General features: G+C 39.1%; 1 protein-coding gene across 2 annotated transcripts in view; it reads left to right on the plus strand.

Moving 5' to 3' along the window:
* Fgf14 (fibroblast growth factor 14) overlaps nt 1–16,624 on the plus strand; it is a 506,034-nt gene that overhangs the window by 161,040 nt on the left and 328,370 nt on the right. The window lies entirely within an intron of this gene.

Here is a 16,624-nt window from a genome sequence, read left to right on the forward strand (position 1 = left end):
ACTGACTTGTGATGAAGAAGTTAGACTTCTAAGAAAATCTGGGGTCTTCCCTGTGCTATTGTTTGCATATCTGTCCATGTCTTCAGGTTATCAGAGGTGTTTGGACTTGCCTTGGCACCTGGAGGTGTGGCTGAGGTGCCACCCGCTTGATACGATTCACACACGATGACTGCGTTTTCCTTTTCTGGATGTCGCTAGTAATAATGACGTCCAGTTCATCAAGGATAAAGCGGGTGGACATTCTTGACTGAAAACAAAAGTGAATGAATACGAGGAGGTCTGCATTTGTGCATGGCTAGTTGCCTATCCAGGCACTGTTGTATTTCTCTAGCCTTCATTTTCTCTAGCCTTCATGACTTTTGGTTTTCCTTTCTTCTTCTGTTTTGAAGATAGTGGGGATTGAACTCAGAGGATCCTGATTTATGAAGCAAGTGCTTTTTCACTTGAGCGAATCCTCTTGTCCTTTGTGCTTTTAGTTTGATTTGGACATAGGCTCTTAAACTAATCTTGCCTGGGCTTGTCTCCAACCAAGAACCTCCTGCTTATACCTCCTGCGTGGCTGGAGGGACAAGTGTGTCTTGAGAGATTTTTATACATGTGTACAGACTTCTAGGGCACACACAAACATATGTCATTATAGGACTAAGGGAAGTGGACCTATGAAAGTGAGTGTGTACAAACATTTGCATAGCTTGGTGTGGATACGTGTATGCTTTCACAAATTGGTTCAATCCTGTGACAACGTTTTGTGGAAGATCATGAGGATCCCACACCACAGATAAATACACCGAGGCCACATGGCATTAAGAAAAATCAAAAGTAATGCTAAGACTTCATCATTGGCTTCTGGACTCTAGCCTTGTGGTCCTTTTACTCAAATACCTTTTAAAAACCAGTGTTAGGAGGAAAGCACAACTTTCTTGGAAGAAAGGGATTTGAAAGAACATCTTAGACCGCCCCCCTCTCTGGGGCTAGGAAAGAAGCATACAAACCAAGGAAAAAGACAAGGTTTCAGTAAAAAACAGACACATCGTTTCAGTAAACGGGGGGACTGAATGTGGAGGGTATGCAAAAGTGAAAGATTTGAGTCTCTGGATTGTTTTTTTTTTTTTTTTCTGCAGAATTGGGTTATAAAGGCTATTACCATAGTCCATGAGGATTGGGGTAGAGATTCTCTGTGGAATGAGTTACAGCGTGGGGTGCAGAGATAAGGCATGGGGTATTTGCACCTGCCTGGCCTGGAATGGAAATAGGAAACTGTGAGCAAAGGAAGCTGGAGAGAGAAATAGTTTTGGAGGACTTGGCCATGGTCTAGAGTTAAGGATTGGGATTGTAACTCCCTCCCTTTCCTCCTTCCCTCTCTCCCTTCCTCCCTCCTTCCCTCCCATGGTTTCTTTTTTTTTAATCACCTGAAGAGTTGGTACCTTCATGAGGCATAGTCATATCTACTTCATTGTATTGTTCTGAAGATAAAAGAAAGAAGCTACTTAAAGCTCATCTGAATCCAGTACCTACCTAGCATTTTATAAAGCACGCTCTACCTATTATCACTTTCTCTTAACTCTTCTTATAGCTTAGCTTATTACTTTAGAGGGAAAGTGGTAGGAGATGTTTAAAAGTAGTATGAAACTCCTGTCATTCCTTGGAGGACAAAATACTCCGCTAAATGAAGGCTGTAGGCTGCTTCAGCTAAGAAGCTGCAGACATCTGCCTTTCTGTCTATGAGATTTATTTTAGTGTGGATGGACAATTTCTACCATGATACTGTGTTAGTGACTCACGACAAACAATAAAACTGAGAACCACCTACACATCCTTATGAACCTTACAAACTGTAATAGTGGAGTGTTGATGCTTCTTGTTCTGATTTATAACAACCTGAACCACTTGTTCGTGTGTTCAGTGGGGATTTCCAGAGGTCCTTTCACGGTTAGAGTTTGGCAGAGTGTGGACTAAGCACTTGCCATTTACTCAATGAGCTTAAAATTTTAAACCCATGGCAAGGTAGGATATCCATTAGCTGTTTCATATGCCCACGAGGAAGGCATTAGATGAGGGTGTATGTGGGGTGGTATTTTATAGATCCTTTGAAGCATTGGAATAGTCAAATCGCTTTGGCTGAATTTCCTCTTAATATTTAAATGACAGTCAATTCTGAGAGTGATATTCTGAAAATCCAAAAAGAAATAGAATTCTGTCAAGCAGAGCAGAAATCTTTGGTCTCCAAGAAGGGACTAAAATGATCCCTCCCCCTCCCTTCTTTGCCCCCTCCGAAGTATGCCCAGTTCAATTTCTGCACGTATTACTACCTGGATGCATTTCTCAGACCTGCCTCCTATTTCCCAAGGGCAATTTTAGGAATCGGCAGCTATCAGTAGAATATAATTTGGGTGGAGGCAGAAAGGCCCACATGCCTGACATCTCCACGCTTCGAATCATTAAAGGTGAAATGGGCTATCGTCCAAGTTTGTAGGTGTTGTGTTTTGTATTGGTGTTCACAGGATGTCCTGGAACTGTGAAACTGGAAGTTACCTTCTATAAGACTGCAGAGTAACGTCCTCTTCCAGCTGAACCATGGGACCCTCAGCCTCCGAAGACCGTGTGTCTCATGTCTTTGACACTTGTCTAGCCATGAGCCTGAGCTCTGGGTAGTCATGGGAAAGCATCATTGTTTGATGATGATGATGATGATGCCCCAGTGGACTTTGCCCAATAGGCAGTAAAAGGAAAACCAAATTGGATGAGGGTTTGATGGATGGTTAGAAGAGGATTCCTCTGCCAGGTGCCAGTGGCTCACGCCTGTAATTCTAGCTATTCAGAAAGCTGAGCTTCAGAGGATTGTGAGTAGAGGCCAGCTCAGGCAGAAAAGGCAGTGGGATTGTTTCCCAGAAAAAAGCAGGGTAGGAAAAACAAATTTTGCTCTCAGCTATGGGATCTTTGCGATGATATCACCCACTGTTAACCATGACATTATTGCTTACCAACTAATGTAGAGAGTGGAGGCTGGGCGTGGGAAGAGCGGACGTATTGATCACAGGATAGGGTAAGGAGCAAAGTTTGGTTAGATGTGAAGAAACTTTAGTGATCTAGTGTGTTAATGGTGACTGCAAGAAGCAATGATGCAGTACTAGTTCAAAATTGGTCAAGGGGCAGATTCTATATATTTTTACGTCCCCAACCGATAAGCCTGTATGGTGGTAGTGATAATAATTAGCATGAGTTACACACCTCCTTGTAAACACCCCTCATAAATGTCACATTGTATCCCATCAATACATGCAATTAAAAGTAAGACTAAAAAATGATAAGCCTTTGGCCTGAGGCTATTAGATATCTCCCTGGTCAGTCAGAGATCCTTGTAGGACAGAGGCCCCGGGGAGAGATAGCTTTTCTTCCTAGAATCTGTTTTCTTCAGTCCAGATTCTTTTTATAAAGGACTCAGTTCTTTCTCTGCCTCTAACCACTTCTATTGACTGTTCTGGAGAAAAAGCAAATGAGTTTAGCATTTGCAGCTGATGTCTGGAGGCCATGAGACCAGGACACTTAACTCAATATGATACGGTTAGCTTTGTTTTGAATTAAAATCAGAACCAGTAATGTCTTAATTCTCTTGTCTAGACAATTGTCACAGCTGTAAATTATCATCATAATAGCCACTGAATAATTTCTAATGACTTTACCAAAACATTATTTGGCAATCTTATAAACTTTCAGAACATGCTGTTTAGTTTATTCTAATTAATCTATTAAGAGGAGACTTATACATCCTGCTACCTCACGCCAATGTGATATTTGAAGATTTAATTCCCTACTTGATGCTAAGACAAGCTGGAATCTCACTGAAGATTTAATTCTGTCTTCTGTCTGTCTGCAACAAGTCTAATAAAAATAATCACTAACCAAATGCAATGTTCTGTTTTGTGTGTTTGTAGGGAGCCTATTGCCACTGTAGAGTCTTAGAGTTGCTCTTCTTAAGTGATTAACAGCGATGTACATTTAGGGCAGCAGAGGGTTGGAGGTACATTGCGTAGGTTATGGTATACACTGATCAATGTAAATGAACTCTTTTAAGCAAGGACTTGGAGAGTTCAAGATGCTCAGAAGGCAGTCCTTTATCTCTAGGGGCTTGTTCATGGAGTATGGCAGCAGCGTCTTTAAACCAATCGCAGGAGGAAGCCAATTCACCTTGAATGTGAATTACATAGGCAAAATCTCAGCTAATATCTAAACTGCCTAATATCTCAACAAGCAGCTAATGTCTCAAACAGCTAATGTCTCAAGCTCTAGTGTATGTACTATTGCTTGTTATTAGGGGGGAGGATGTTAGGATACTAGGGAGTGAGAAAATGATGCCAAAGGAATTAAGAACATATTTAAAATCCTGGGAAAATTATCTCTTTAGTCTGTGGAATCTGTAATCAAACCTTTGTGTCTTTCTTTTGCCAAAGCCCCATGGACGTCCATTGCTCTCTGATAGGAACTTTTTCTGCTGATCTTTCTGCCAGCAAAATATGAGCCCAATAGCAGGGACATGACAGTTTATGGTCCATCGAGAGGCTGATTTAAGATTGGGATAGAATTTACTATTGCTGCTTTGTTTTCGTAGCTGGGACAGTTTTAGCACCTTCTTTCTTTTCTTCCTTGGATTTAGTTTTCTTTGTCTGAAAACCAAAGATAGAAGTAATACCTGCTTCCTAGGATTATTGTAAAAAATATGATTTTAGCTGCCACCACCACCACCATCATGACATCGTACTCCTGTTGCCATTATAAGACACACAGTTATTTCAACCAGCCAATTTTTTTCATGTAATATTATCTTTAATTACCTGAAGTCGTAAGGCCATATAATTTACAAGTTATCTCCTCTACCTGAATCCTAAGAAGCTGGCAAAAAGCACCACTGTCAATCACACATACACTGTAGTCCACAAAAAATTGTGTCTATGGATAGCTGCATAAAGAAAATCCTGAATTATGTCTTAGTAAAGAGTTCAAAAATAAATTTGGCATATTTTCTATCACAGTCATTTAAAAAGTATCTGAACTTATAGATGAGCTATAAAATGTGAGAAGTGTTAAATATTCTTTATTTGACATTTATACACAGCTACACTAAAATGCCTTTCAATAAGTAAAAGACGGATTTCAGAGAGACAGCAAATTCTAATGGAATTTGCATAGTCAAGACCAAAAATACAGACATTGCTTCCTTATCTTCAACTATTGCCTTTAACAAGTTAATAATCACAAATTCAAACAGGTTAATGTTGCCTGGTTCTGAGACCTTGAAGGGATTTCCCCAGTATTTAAAGATGTTCTCATAATTAGCTATATAAATTTGAATACGAAACCAATATGACAGATTTGGAGATGGTATTATTCCCTAACTTGTTGAAAAAAATTGAGCATTACTAAGCCTTATCATATCATAGAAAGGGGAAAAAAATGACAGTATTTAAAAAAAAAAAAAGATTATATGCACTTAACCACAAACCAGTTTTATTTAAATTGGGCCCATCCAAAAAGATTCTGCCAGCCATTCATGATCTGACATCTGATATTGGAGATTAATTGAATTATGGCGCACATTAAAAAGCCACAAGACATTTGTTTTGCAATAAATAAATCAGGCAGTGGCTATTACTCATTGGTAGCTTTTTTGCAGTAAGCTGTCAAATCCGCCCTTTCTCCCATCTTCTTAATGCCAGCCAAGATCATTTGTGTTCCAGGGATATGCTTGTGAGGACTCTCCAAATACTCGGTCTGTGTATCCTCTTCCCCAAGGATGCCTTTGTTCTTGTTGGCCTCTGAGTAAGCGAATCCAGCGGCTTGCCTTGTCTTCTGAGCGAGCAGACCACGGAGATTGGGCCTTGCCTCCGTTCTCAACAATGTAGCACGGGGCACACTTCTGGACAACAATCTTCTTGCCCTTGTCAACATCACCCATGTTAAATTCTCTCCTCTATGGCTACTACAGCAGAGGCAGCAGCTCGGAGACCAGGTGTCCTACTCACTTCAACCAACAAATTATTTTTTTCTCATAATGACCCCCAGTTCCGTCATTGGAAGGTATCATCCAATCTCCCTTCTAGTTTTAGCTTTGATCTACTGGTTGTTTAGGAATGTGTTCTTAAATTTTTCCAGACTTGTAACTCCCCAAATTTCCTCTGTTACTAATTTCTAATTTCATTCCACTGTATTGAAAAACAACAACAACAGACTTCGTGCAATGTTAGACTTTTAGATTTTATTGTTAGCCTAGTATATGACTCTGTTCTGGGAAATGTTCCCTGTACATTTGAAAAAAACTTGTCTTGCAATGTTATTAGGAGGACTGGCGGATCTGGCTATTTGAGAATTATTAGAGAATGTTATTTCCTTGGTAACTTTTTTTTTTTACCAAGTTATTTAGCCATTATTGAAAGTAGTCTAATTATTATTGCTAATTGTTGGTTTTAACTATTAATTCTGCAGTTACGGCATTGTATTAGCAGTCTATGTTAGCTATATGCATGCCTATAATTATTATTTCTTATTAATAGACACTATTATCATTACAAAATAACTTTTTGTGCCTAGTAATAGTTTTGGTTTTAGAATGTCTTTTGTTTGATACTAATATTTCAGCTATATTAAACTCCAGTTCTCTTTTGGTTAGTTTGTGATACTTTCATTTTTAACCTATGTACTATTTTAACTTAAAATGTGTCATGTGTAGGCAATATACAATTGGATTATGTTTTCTGTTCATTCTTCCAATATCTGTCCTGAAAGGCTTATTCCATTTGCAGTTAATATAATTACTGATAAGATAGTATTTATGTTCTGTCATTTTGCACTTGGATCCTATATATCTTCTGTTTCTCTTCCTTTCCATTACTATATGTTTTGTGTTAAGTGGACCTTTCCTAGCATAGCATATTAATGTTCTTTTTTCCTATCTTAAAGTGGTTTTCTTAATGGTTGCTCTGAGGATTACAATTGTAATCGTAACAATCTAATTTAGATCAACACTAACTTAACGTCTACAGCATACAAAACATTGCTATTTAGCCCCATTCTTTCACCATTCTTTGTGTTTTTATACATTGTAATTATAAGTATTTATGTAACTCCATCAACATAGTCATATAGTTATTGCTTTACACAGATATCTTTCAACAGAAGGGAATAACGAAGCAAAAGCACTAACTGCTGTCTTTTATATTTAACCATATCATTACCTATCGTAGTGTGCTTAGTTATTTTTAAATGTAGATTCTACTTAGTGTCTAACATTTCAGCCAGAAGGCCTTCATATAGCATATCTGTGTGTTACATCTGTAAAGGACAGTTTTCCTGTTCATCTTACAGTGTCTTCATTGCTTCTTCATTGCTAAAGGATAGCTTGTGTGGTACAGAATCATGCTTGGACCTCTTTCCTTCAGCATTTGGAGTTGCTCTTCCATTGCCTTTTGGGTACTGTGGTCTTGCTGAGGAGTCAGCTGCCTACCCTTGGCTGTATTCCATGTTCTGTTTTTAATCTTTGACTTTTCATAACAATTGGATTTGTATGTAAATCTCTGTAGTTTGTTTAAATATATCCTTTGGGCTTAATGCTTTAAAAAACAAATTTGGAAATTTCAGATATCATTTTCTGAACTATCACCTCTGTCCTTTCTCTTTTATCTCTCTTAGACTCTCCTTGTGTAGATGGTGGTGTCACAGAAACCTGGGAGTCTTTGTTCATTTTCTGTATTGTTTTGTTTTCTCCTTTCTCCTCAAGGCAGAGAAGACCAATCCATCTATCACCAACTTCACTGGGATCTTAGTGTATTAAGTGAAGTCTGTTGTTAACCCCCTCTGCTGAATTTTTCGTTTCTGTTATTAAGTTTTGTGGACTTTAATTTTCTATTCTTCTAGATAATTTATATTTTTATCAAAATCTCAATACATCATTGCTGAGATATTATTTTCATAATTTTTATACTTTTCTTCAAGTTTTCTTCTTGGTCTTTGAATATAACTATAATGGATTAAAATTAAAGTGATAATTTAAGGTAATTCTTATTTTTTTGGTGAAGAATTACCACATATGGCTTTTTTTTCAGTGACTGTATATTAAATATAGTTTTCTGCTCTTCTCTTTCTTTGGTTTTGTCAAAAAGTAGGCATTACATAATATAATATCACAACTCTTGGAAACATTTCTCCCCATAGTTATTTTATTATCCTTATTTGTTGGATCTGTGTCTCTTACAAAAATGAAAGCACTGATAGTTTTTCCTGTGGAATGACCGATTGCTTAATGGTAAATATGTGTGCAGATACTTCCTTAAATATCTTGAACCACGACTAGTTCAGTCCTTCCTAAACAGTTTTATGTGAATTCAAATGCATGCCTTTAATTTTCTCTCAGGCAATTGAAAACTCTGCCTTAGCCTTCATTTCCTACTTACTCAGAGTCTCAAGTTTAGTCAGCATGGAGGAATTAATACTCTCCCAGGACTTTTCAAGAAGAAATGATTTTGCATGTGAGAACAGCATTACTTTTGTGTTCATAGGACTGGGATGTTATGGACAAAATACTTGTGTCGTCCAGCTATTCTTATGTTAAAGCCTTGAACACAAATAGCATTGTATTTGGAGGTGGGAATGTAGGAGTATTTTAAGGATAGATGAGGTTGTGTGAATGGAGCCTCTCACAATGTGATTAGTTCCCTCATGAAATAAGAAATCTTGTTCTTCTCTTTCAGTGTGTATGCAGCCCCTAGGAACACACATCCAGAAAGTGACTATTTTCAGGCTAGAAATGTGACCAAATTAATTTTTGTTGTTTAAACTACTCACTTAATTTTTGTTGTTTAAACATCACAAGCTCCCAGTTTGCATTGTTATAGTGCTACTCTGCCCAATCATTTTTTCCACAAGTTTATTAAATTAGTGAGTTTGTGTTGGTCTTTCTAACATTGGTTTTATCCTTTTCGGTTAAGTAGAGTTTGGGTAGGAGCTGACTGATATAATTCTCAGATCCAGGGGTAACTCCTTATTGGTGTCCTCAAACTTGACATTATTAAAATTGTGGACCCAGTAATTTTGTGTTATGAAGAAGGGTTGTTCTGTGCATTTATCAGCCTTAGCAATCTTTAGACTCTACTGACAATGCCAGTAATGGTCCAGTTTTGATGGCCACAAAGATGGGCAGACATTGTCTCATGTCTCTGGCGGAGTGAAATTCCTCTTGGATGAGAATCACTGCTCCAGTCAAGTTAGTACAGTTGCCCATTTTTCTGTAAAAACGATTGGTTGAGAGAATCCAGGCTTTTCTCTTAAATCATGTGGCAGTTCCCTGGCTCCAGTTACTGGCTCATGAGTGAGTGCATAACCAATTTAAGACAAGGAATCAAGACAGAAGGCTGTTGGAAATTAGTGGAGAAAAAATTTCTTCCCTTCTCATTCTGTGTTTGGTTGTATGAGGACATAAAGTCTGTTGGATGGCCAGTCCACACATGGAACTAAAAGCACAAAACATGTGTATGTGGTGCTTAGTGTCATTATTAATTCACAGATGGGCCTATAAAATGGCCATTCTTTGTCATTTGAGATCTATTTTATCCATAGTCTTTGAACTCAAATGTGTCACCAAGAGTGGTAAAGGGTCTTCCTCCATAATAATTGAAGACCTTCTTTACAGGTTACTTTAACTGCCTAGCTCTCATTTCATCTCTTATTTAGTTAATTGAGATACTTACAGTTCCCATAAGCTTATCAATGTTTATGGGAACTGCTTTATTTATTTCTCAGTGCTTTATTCACTACAACAGTTGTTGCATGTTTTATAAACTACCATTCATAAAACAATCTCTGGTCATAATCTCTGACCTCTCCAGCACACCCTGTATCCTGCTAAAGTTTTGCAGGTTCTTTAGATGTCAATGTGCTAAACCAAAGATCAGTAGCCCATTGGTTAGCTTGGTAGCCTTTCAAATCTACCCATCTTTACTTTATCTGTATAAACTAAACTTTAACCAGCTGACAATGGTCAGAACTCCTAGAACTGATCTCATATTTTCCTTCTTTTTATTTTTCTTATGTTATTCCTGGTACTAACAGATTAAAGTATCAATTAAAATGCAGTGTAGAGCTAGTCTTTGTTAGATACTGTGCCTTATCTAATTTCACTCTCTACAGCAAAACAAGATGAAAATATTTCCAGTCATTGTCACTAAGAAGCAATTATCATTTGGAGAGTTAAGGGTTGTATAGGTCCTTGAAAACACTCCTTCCTTCCTTCCTTCCTTCCTTCCTTCCTTCCTTCCTTCCTTCCTTCCTTCCTTCCTTCCTTCCTTCTTTCCTTCCTTCCTTCCTCCCTCCCTCCCTCCGTCCCTCCCTCCTTCCCTTCCTCCCTCCCTCCTTCTCTCCCTCCCTCCCTCCCTTCTTCATTCTTTCCATCCTTTCTTTCTTCTCCTGTGAGAACAGTTCCCTTTTGTTTTGATTTTTTTGAGTATTTTGATTTTTTTTCTTATTTTGATAATTACTTATCATTATCTGGGTATACTCTACCTTCTTTAAACACATACCTAATATTGATCATGGATGATTTCCAGTTTCTTTCTGTTCTAATGCCACACTTCTGTGTATAATAACTTGTGTGAGCTTTTGGTTTGCCTTCCTATAGTAGTTACTAAAAAAAAACTTGAGAGAGCAAAATATATGAATATTCTAACTTCTTTTGATAAATGGTGCGCAATTGCTTGCCAGCCTCACAACAATTTTCACCTCCATCTACCAAGTCTGGGTTTTCGTGGTGCCCTCAGTGACCTGAATATTATTCTTTTTCCATTTGACAGGTAGACCTTGTATGACATTGACTTAATCAGTATTGTTCAAACGGATGAGTTGGTTTTGATCATAGTTATTAACCATTTCTTTTCTTCTTTGGAAACTTCCAAATTTCCTTCTTGCTAATGAACTTACCACTATTCAGAGAAACAGAATTGCTAAAAAAAAAAAAAATTGAGAGTTATGCTGAGTAGAATGGTCAACCATCAGTTCACATGCCATCTGGTAGTTTAATGGATCTGAACTAGGAACTTATCTCTTCCATATCCATGGATTTGTGCTCTGTTCCTCCTGCAGATCTTGATTGAACTCTCACCTGGGCTGTACTCTTAGTCACCCTGTGTTCAGTGTCCACTTCCTCATCATTTTGTTATTCTCTTCTCAATTCAATCTCTGAGACTTGTAGCAGTTACCAGGATTAGAGATTAGAGCAATAAATGGGGATGGACAGAATTCAGTGCTTGCCTTCGTTCTAGTGTCATGTGATTTGCTGTGGATCTGTTCACTGTCCACAATTATGTCAAGGTGTATAGAAGGAGCATCATTATTCCCTAAAAGACAGAAACCTAGTCACTCAGTAAGAGACCTAGAGACTTACCTAGAGAAACCTGAGTGTTCTTGTCATTGTTTTTCTTTCAGCTTCAGTTGCTCCAATGATGTATATGTTTAAAATTTACTGAGCACTGTCCACGATACGTGAAATGGGCAATGGCCTGAATGCTTTCTTCCATTCCTTCTAATAGTCTTATTTTGTGTCTGAGCTGGGTTCCACTTGTGTGAAAGAGACTCTTCCCCCTGTGGCATCGCTAACCAAGTAGGGCAGTGGGTTTTCCTCTGCAGAGTCAGCTTGTGCCTGATCTCGGCCACTGTGCCCCACAGTGGGACTCAGGTGGGTGGGTACAGTGGAATGGGAAGCAGATGTGAGATGACCTTCTACCTGGATGGACGGGGTCTGAGCTCACTGAGGAGCAGAGGCAAACGTGGGTTGCCAGTGCCCAGCAGACCATAGACACTTAATGACGATTTGTTATTGCTGAATAAAAGATGCTTTCATTAAGTGACCATCTCTCCTCACATGAAAGCAAGGTTAACTCTGCGAGGCAGAGGCAAGCTGGCAAGGTTAACTCCCTGTTAATGACTCAGACCTTCTTGAGAAGTTCCTTTCTGTGTTCTTAACTTTCTCTTCTTTAAAATGACGCTACCGATTTCCAAGGAGCATGATTAGCAGTAGTAAGTTTGAACTTGTTGGATGCATGACTGGTAAGTACAGCAGTATAGTATCTTTCTTTACCAGCAGTCTAATTAGTTTCTGAGAGCCTTCCAGGGATGAGTTCTGGACATGACATAGCATGGTCTCACTTCTCAAAGAGGACAATATGGAGTTTCCATGCCTTGCACAGTGCAACACCAGCCATGGTCATGGGTGGTGGGGTTCCACTGCCTCCCTCTGTGGAGATGACTCTCTGGGGTCCTTGGAACCAGACATTCTTCCCCATATCCTTCCCAGCTGTCCCAGACTTCATCCACATCCTACCCTTACCCATGTGTTTCCTAACCCAGCTGAACAGTGCTCCAACACCACCAACTGTGTGAATAAACTTTACGAGTGCATAGCATGGTCATCGTAAGAATTGGTTACAGGTCTTTTTGAAAGCTACACCAAGGGAGCTATCTTTTTGCAGTTTATCTGCACCTGCCATTTAAAGTGGGTAAACGATTTTGTTTTGAAGTATTTATTAATAAAAGATGGTCTTATATATCTCCCTCTTGACAAATTTGAAACTTGCTAACATGAAAACAAACCAGAGGGACTGGAGGCATAAAAGCATCGGGAGCTGAGTTTGGGACCTAGAAAGCAAACCTAACCGAGGTGAAGAAATTGTGGCTGGGCATGTTGGCATGTGGCTGTAAGCACACCTCCTCAGAGGCATAGACAGCAGGATGCAAGCGGCAGGCCCTTCCAAGAAGTTCATGGAATTGTTATTTCAGAAGAAAGCAAATGGGCGGGGCCAGGGCATGGCTCAAGAGGTAGTACCCTTGCTTCCCATGCTTGAAGCCCTGGGTTGAATCTCTAGTAATACTAGCAATGACAACAACAAAAACCTTTGTCTGACAGAACCAGATAGTATTAAGCTTTGGGGCCAAGATGCAAAATTGAAGCCATCATTTCATTATCTAACCCAAATATCCACAGATTTTGATAGAGTTCGATATCGGTAAATGATAGTAGTAATATTAGTAATACTTAGTAATCATGAGAAAGAATAATTGCTACTGATAATGAAAATGTTAGCAATAATGACAACCAAGAACAAGTGGGTTTTTATTTATTTATTTATTTATTTTTTTGCCAGTCCTGGGCCTTGGACTCAGGGCCTGAGCACTGTCCCTGGCTTCTTCCCGCTCAAGGCTAGCACTCTGCCACTTGAGCCACAGCGCTGCTTCTGGCCGTTTTCTGTATATGTGGTGCTGGGGAATCGAACCTAGGGCCTCGTGTATCCGAGGCAGGCACTCTTGCCATTAGGCTATATCCCCAACCCACAAGTGGGGTTTTTGTTTTGCGTTATAATCTTGTTGTACCGTAACAAATGCATAAGCCTAGTGAGGTCCACAATACGAATCTGCTGTGCTGCAGCGTGGTGCTGGAGGGCCCCAGGCCAGCACAGGTAGCACTGGCTCAAGTGAGGTCGCTGGCCTGGCTGCATTCTTTTGGAGACACTGCCTTCTCCACCTGCTGGGTATTGCTTGAGTTCCCAAGCCTTCGGCTTTTTGCTCTGTGCTCAAGGCCAGCACAGTAGCACCTCTCTACCCTGCTGCTATTGTGATTATTTTTTTTTTCTGCTGTGGTTCTCTACTTTTTCAGATGGTGTCATTACCTTGTGTCCATCTGCAATCCAGACCAACCTTCAAACCTTGGTTCCATGAGTTAGTTTCCCCGGGCTTCGATAGAAACTCACCACCAAATGGATAATACAAAGCATCAGCAATTTATATTCTCACAGAGCCAGAGGCTAAAATTCCAGAGTGAAGGTGCTGCAGTCACTCTGGGATTCGGTGCAGCATCCTTCCTTTCTTCTCTCGCTACTGGCAGAGCCTCTCCACTCTGGCACTCTGGAGGGATGTACGCACCTGCACTGCTCCTCGTCTCTGCTGTTGCGGTCACCTGGCCCGCTCCCTCCCATGTCTCTGTCCCTCTAACACAGGAAACAAGTTACAAACTGGATTAGAACTATCCTCGGCCTTTAACATTTCTCGATAGGAGACATACTCCAACCCATAATAGTGGTATCTTTCGTTACATATTCCAAACTTCTTTTACTGCGTGCTGTATTTATAGATTCTGGAGATGAGGGTGTGGGTAGCTTTCGGGGCTATTATTCTGCCTACCACTCTTACTAAGAATAATGGAATTCTTTTCTTTTTTTTTGAGAAAATATTCTGTTTAATTGGGATTGAGAGCCACATTCCCTATTATCAAACTGACTGCAAGTCTGGTAAAAATCATTCTCAATTTTAGATCCTACAAAAACTAGGTAGAGTATTTGATTTGGCTTTGAGGCTATCTTTTGCTGACTTCCTCTAAATAAAATCTTATTTAGGACAAATACTAGAAGAGTGTTGCTAGAAACACCATTATTAATATAAGCATTCTTTGAAATACATATTAGAAACAAGTCTCAATCCTATGCACCTATACATAAACATATCGACAAAAGTATAGTTTTAGCAGGGGAGGATTGCAATGGAGTAACCCAAGTTACAACTTAACAAAATGAATACCAGGAAGCTGAAGTATTGTCAGAAGGGAGGGCAGACAAATGGAGAGAGGAAGAGCCAGTGAATAAAGTCCATAATATTCAATGTACATATGTGAAAGTAGAGCTAGATAACTTGAGGGGATGGGTGGGCTTGGGAAACAAGAGGGAGAATTATAGAAGTAACACTGATCTGTGTTCATACACTGTGCTGTATTCATAAAGTGGTTTGTTTTACAGAAACCCCTTTGTACAACTACTTAAATAAAATAATTCAGAAATAAAGAATAAATTAGTCCAGTCGTGAACTAGATATGTGTATGTAAATATATGAAACAGACCATTTTGAATAATGCTTGCCAGATATAGGGTACAAGCTTTATAATTGGTTTATTTTAAAGAAATGCTATGTTAACATGCACAACTCTGGACCAGAATTTCATAAGCTAGGTATATTTTTCTCAGTTGTTCATAAGCAAGAAAGTACCACCAGGCTTCACCATTAGGAGGTGGTAAAAAAAACATGTATTTTTTATTTAAAATAACTCATTTTAATAGGTTTCAATAAAATCTGATATTTGGGCAAAATTGAAGCATGGGAATGATTAGTAGTTTGTTCTAATGATTAACATTCCTACTGTCTGTAGGAAGATATCCATTTCAAAGAGTGTGTCTTTCAAATTGGAAAATGGTATGTGTTGACATTTAACTGGCTAGTCTAGATGTGGCCTTAGAAGTCAATGCTAACCTTTTTTTTTGATTGATTTCCACAGGAACTCCAATTGCCAGAAACGTGTTGGGAATGTTTTTTTTCCATATTAGTAATAAAATGTAAAGTTGGAGAGATCCAATCAGGATGGCAAATGGTTAAGTAGAAATGTGGATTGGTCACACTTATAAATCTGATTACATTTCACTGGGGGTTATGTTGAAAGGTGTGGCCTTGATCAAGACATTGTATTCATAAACTGCTTCGTTAAATAGCAACTCCTTTGTACAACTATGTAAAGATAATACTAAAGAAGTAAAAAGAAATAGTAACTACAAAGATTTTTGGGAGCAAAGAAAGGGGCTATCGTCTGCCCGACCCTATTCATAGGGTTATCCTTAGGTATGCATTTAGTTTCTCTTCCATTTATTATCATTAAACCTTTACTCTAGAGCATGAACAGAGAATAGTAACGAGGAACGTTCCCTTGGGAGCCAGCGTACATGGGCTTAAATCCCAGACCTGCTACTTCCCTGCAAGCACTTAACTCTCTTACAATCTCAACTTACTTGTGTATAAAATAGTCTTCAATGTAGTATCTAAGTAGAAGATGATTTCTGGAAAATTCTTGGAACAATGTGAGTATTGCATAAACGTTGCTCTTTGTTCAGTGATGATAATATTCACTGTAAGGAAAGGAAGACGCTGTACAGTGAGCGAGGCAAACCTCAAGGACACAGCCAGCAGGAGACTGTGCAGTCCTCGCACAGGTAAGAGAGGGCTGGCTGGCTTCAGCTTACCATGGAAAGGCTTGCACCAGAACTGAAGCATCAGGTCCACAGCAACACTACTGGTCAGAGCAAGTGGGAGAGGAGCAGGCAGACATATGTTTGGTTATTATAAATACAGTGTTAATTCTTGAGGAGAATTGGATATTTCGTCATGGTGCCTATTTCTTGTTTTGACTTTCTTGTCTTATTTTTTTGTCTGTTTATCTATGTATTTTTGAGATGGCAGGTTTTTCACTATTTAACCCAGGCTGGCCTTACGTTCACCATCTTCCTGTTTTAGCCTTCCAGCTTCTGGGATGACAGATGTGTGCCACCATCTCCAGGGAATATACTTATTTCTCTATCCGTTCTTACTTGCCTAAGGTGAGCCCAAGAGTGACTGAGACTTTATGTTACACTCTGCCTCTGTGTTACTTGGTAGATAGCTGCTCATTTACAGACTGTGTAATTGAATTCCATTCTGCAAGCTTCCTTTGGGATTTCTTCTAGATTTCTTTCATTTCCCTTTCACTCTCTTATGTCCTTGTTTTTTTTCCCCCCTAACA

The sequence above is a fragment of the Perognathus longimembris genome, chromosome 3, assembly GCF_023159225.1.
Source record: "Perognathus longimembris pacificus isolate PPM17 chromosome 3, ASM2315922v1, whole genome shotgun sequence".
Classification (NCBI taxonomy): Eukaryota; Metazoa; Chordata; class Mammalia; order Rodentia; family Heteromyidae; genus Perognathus; species Perognathus longimembris.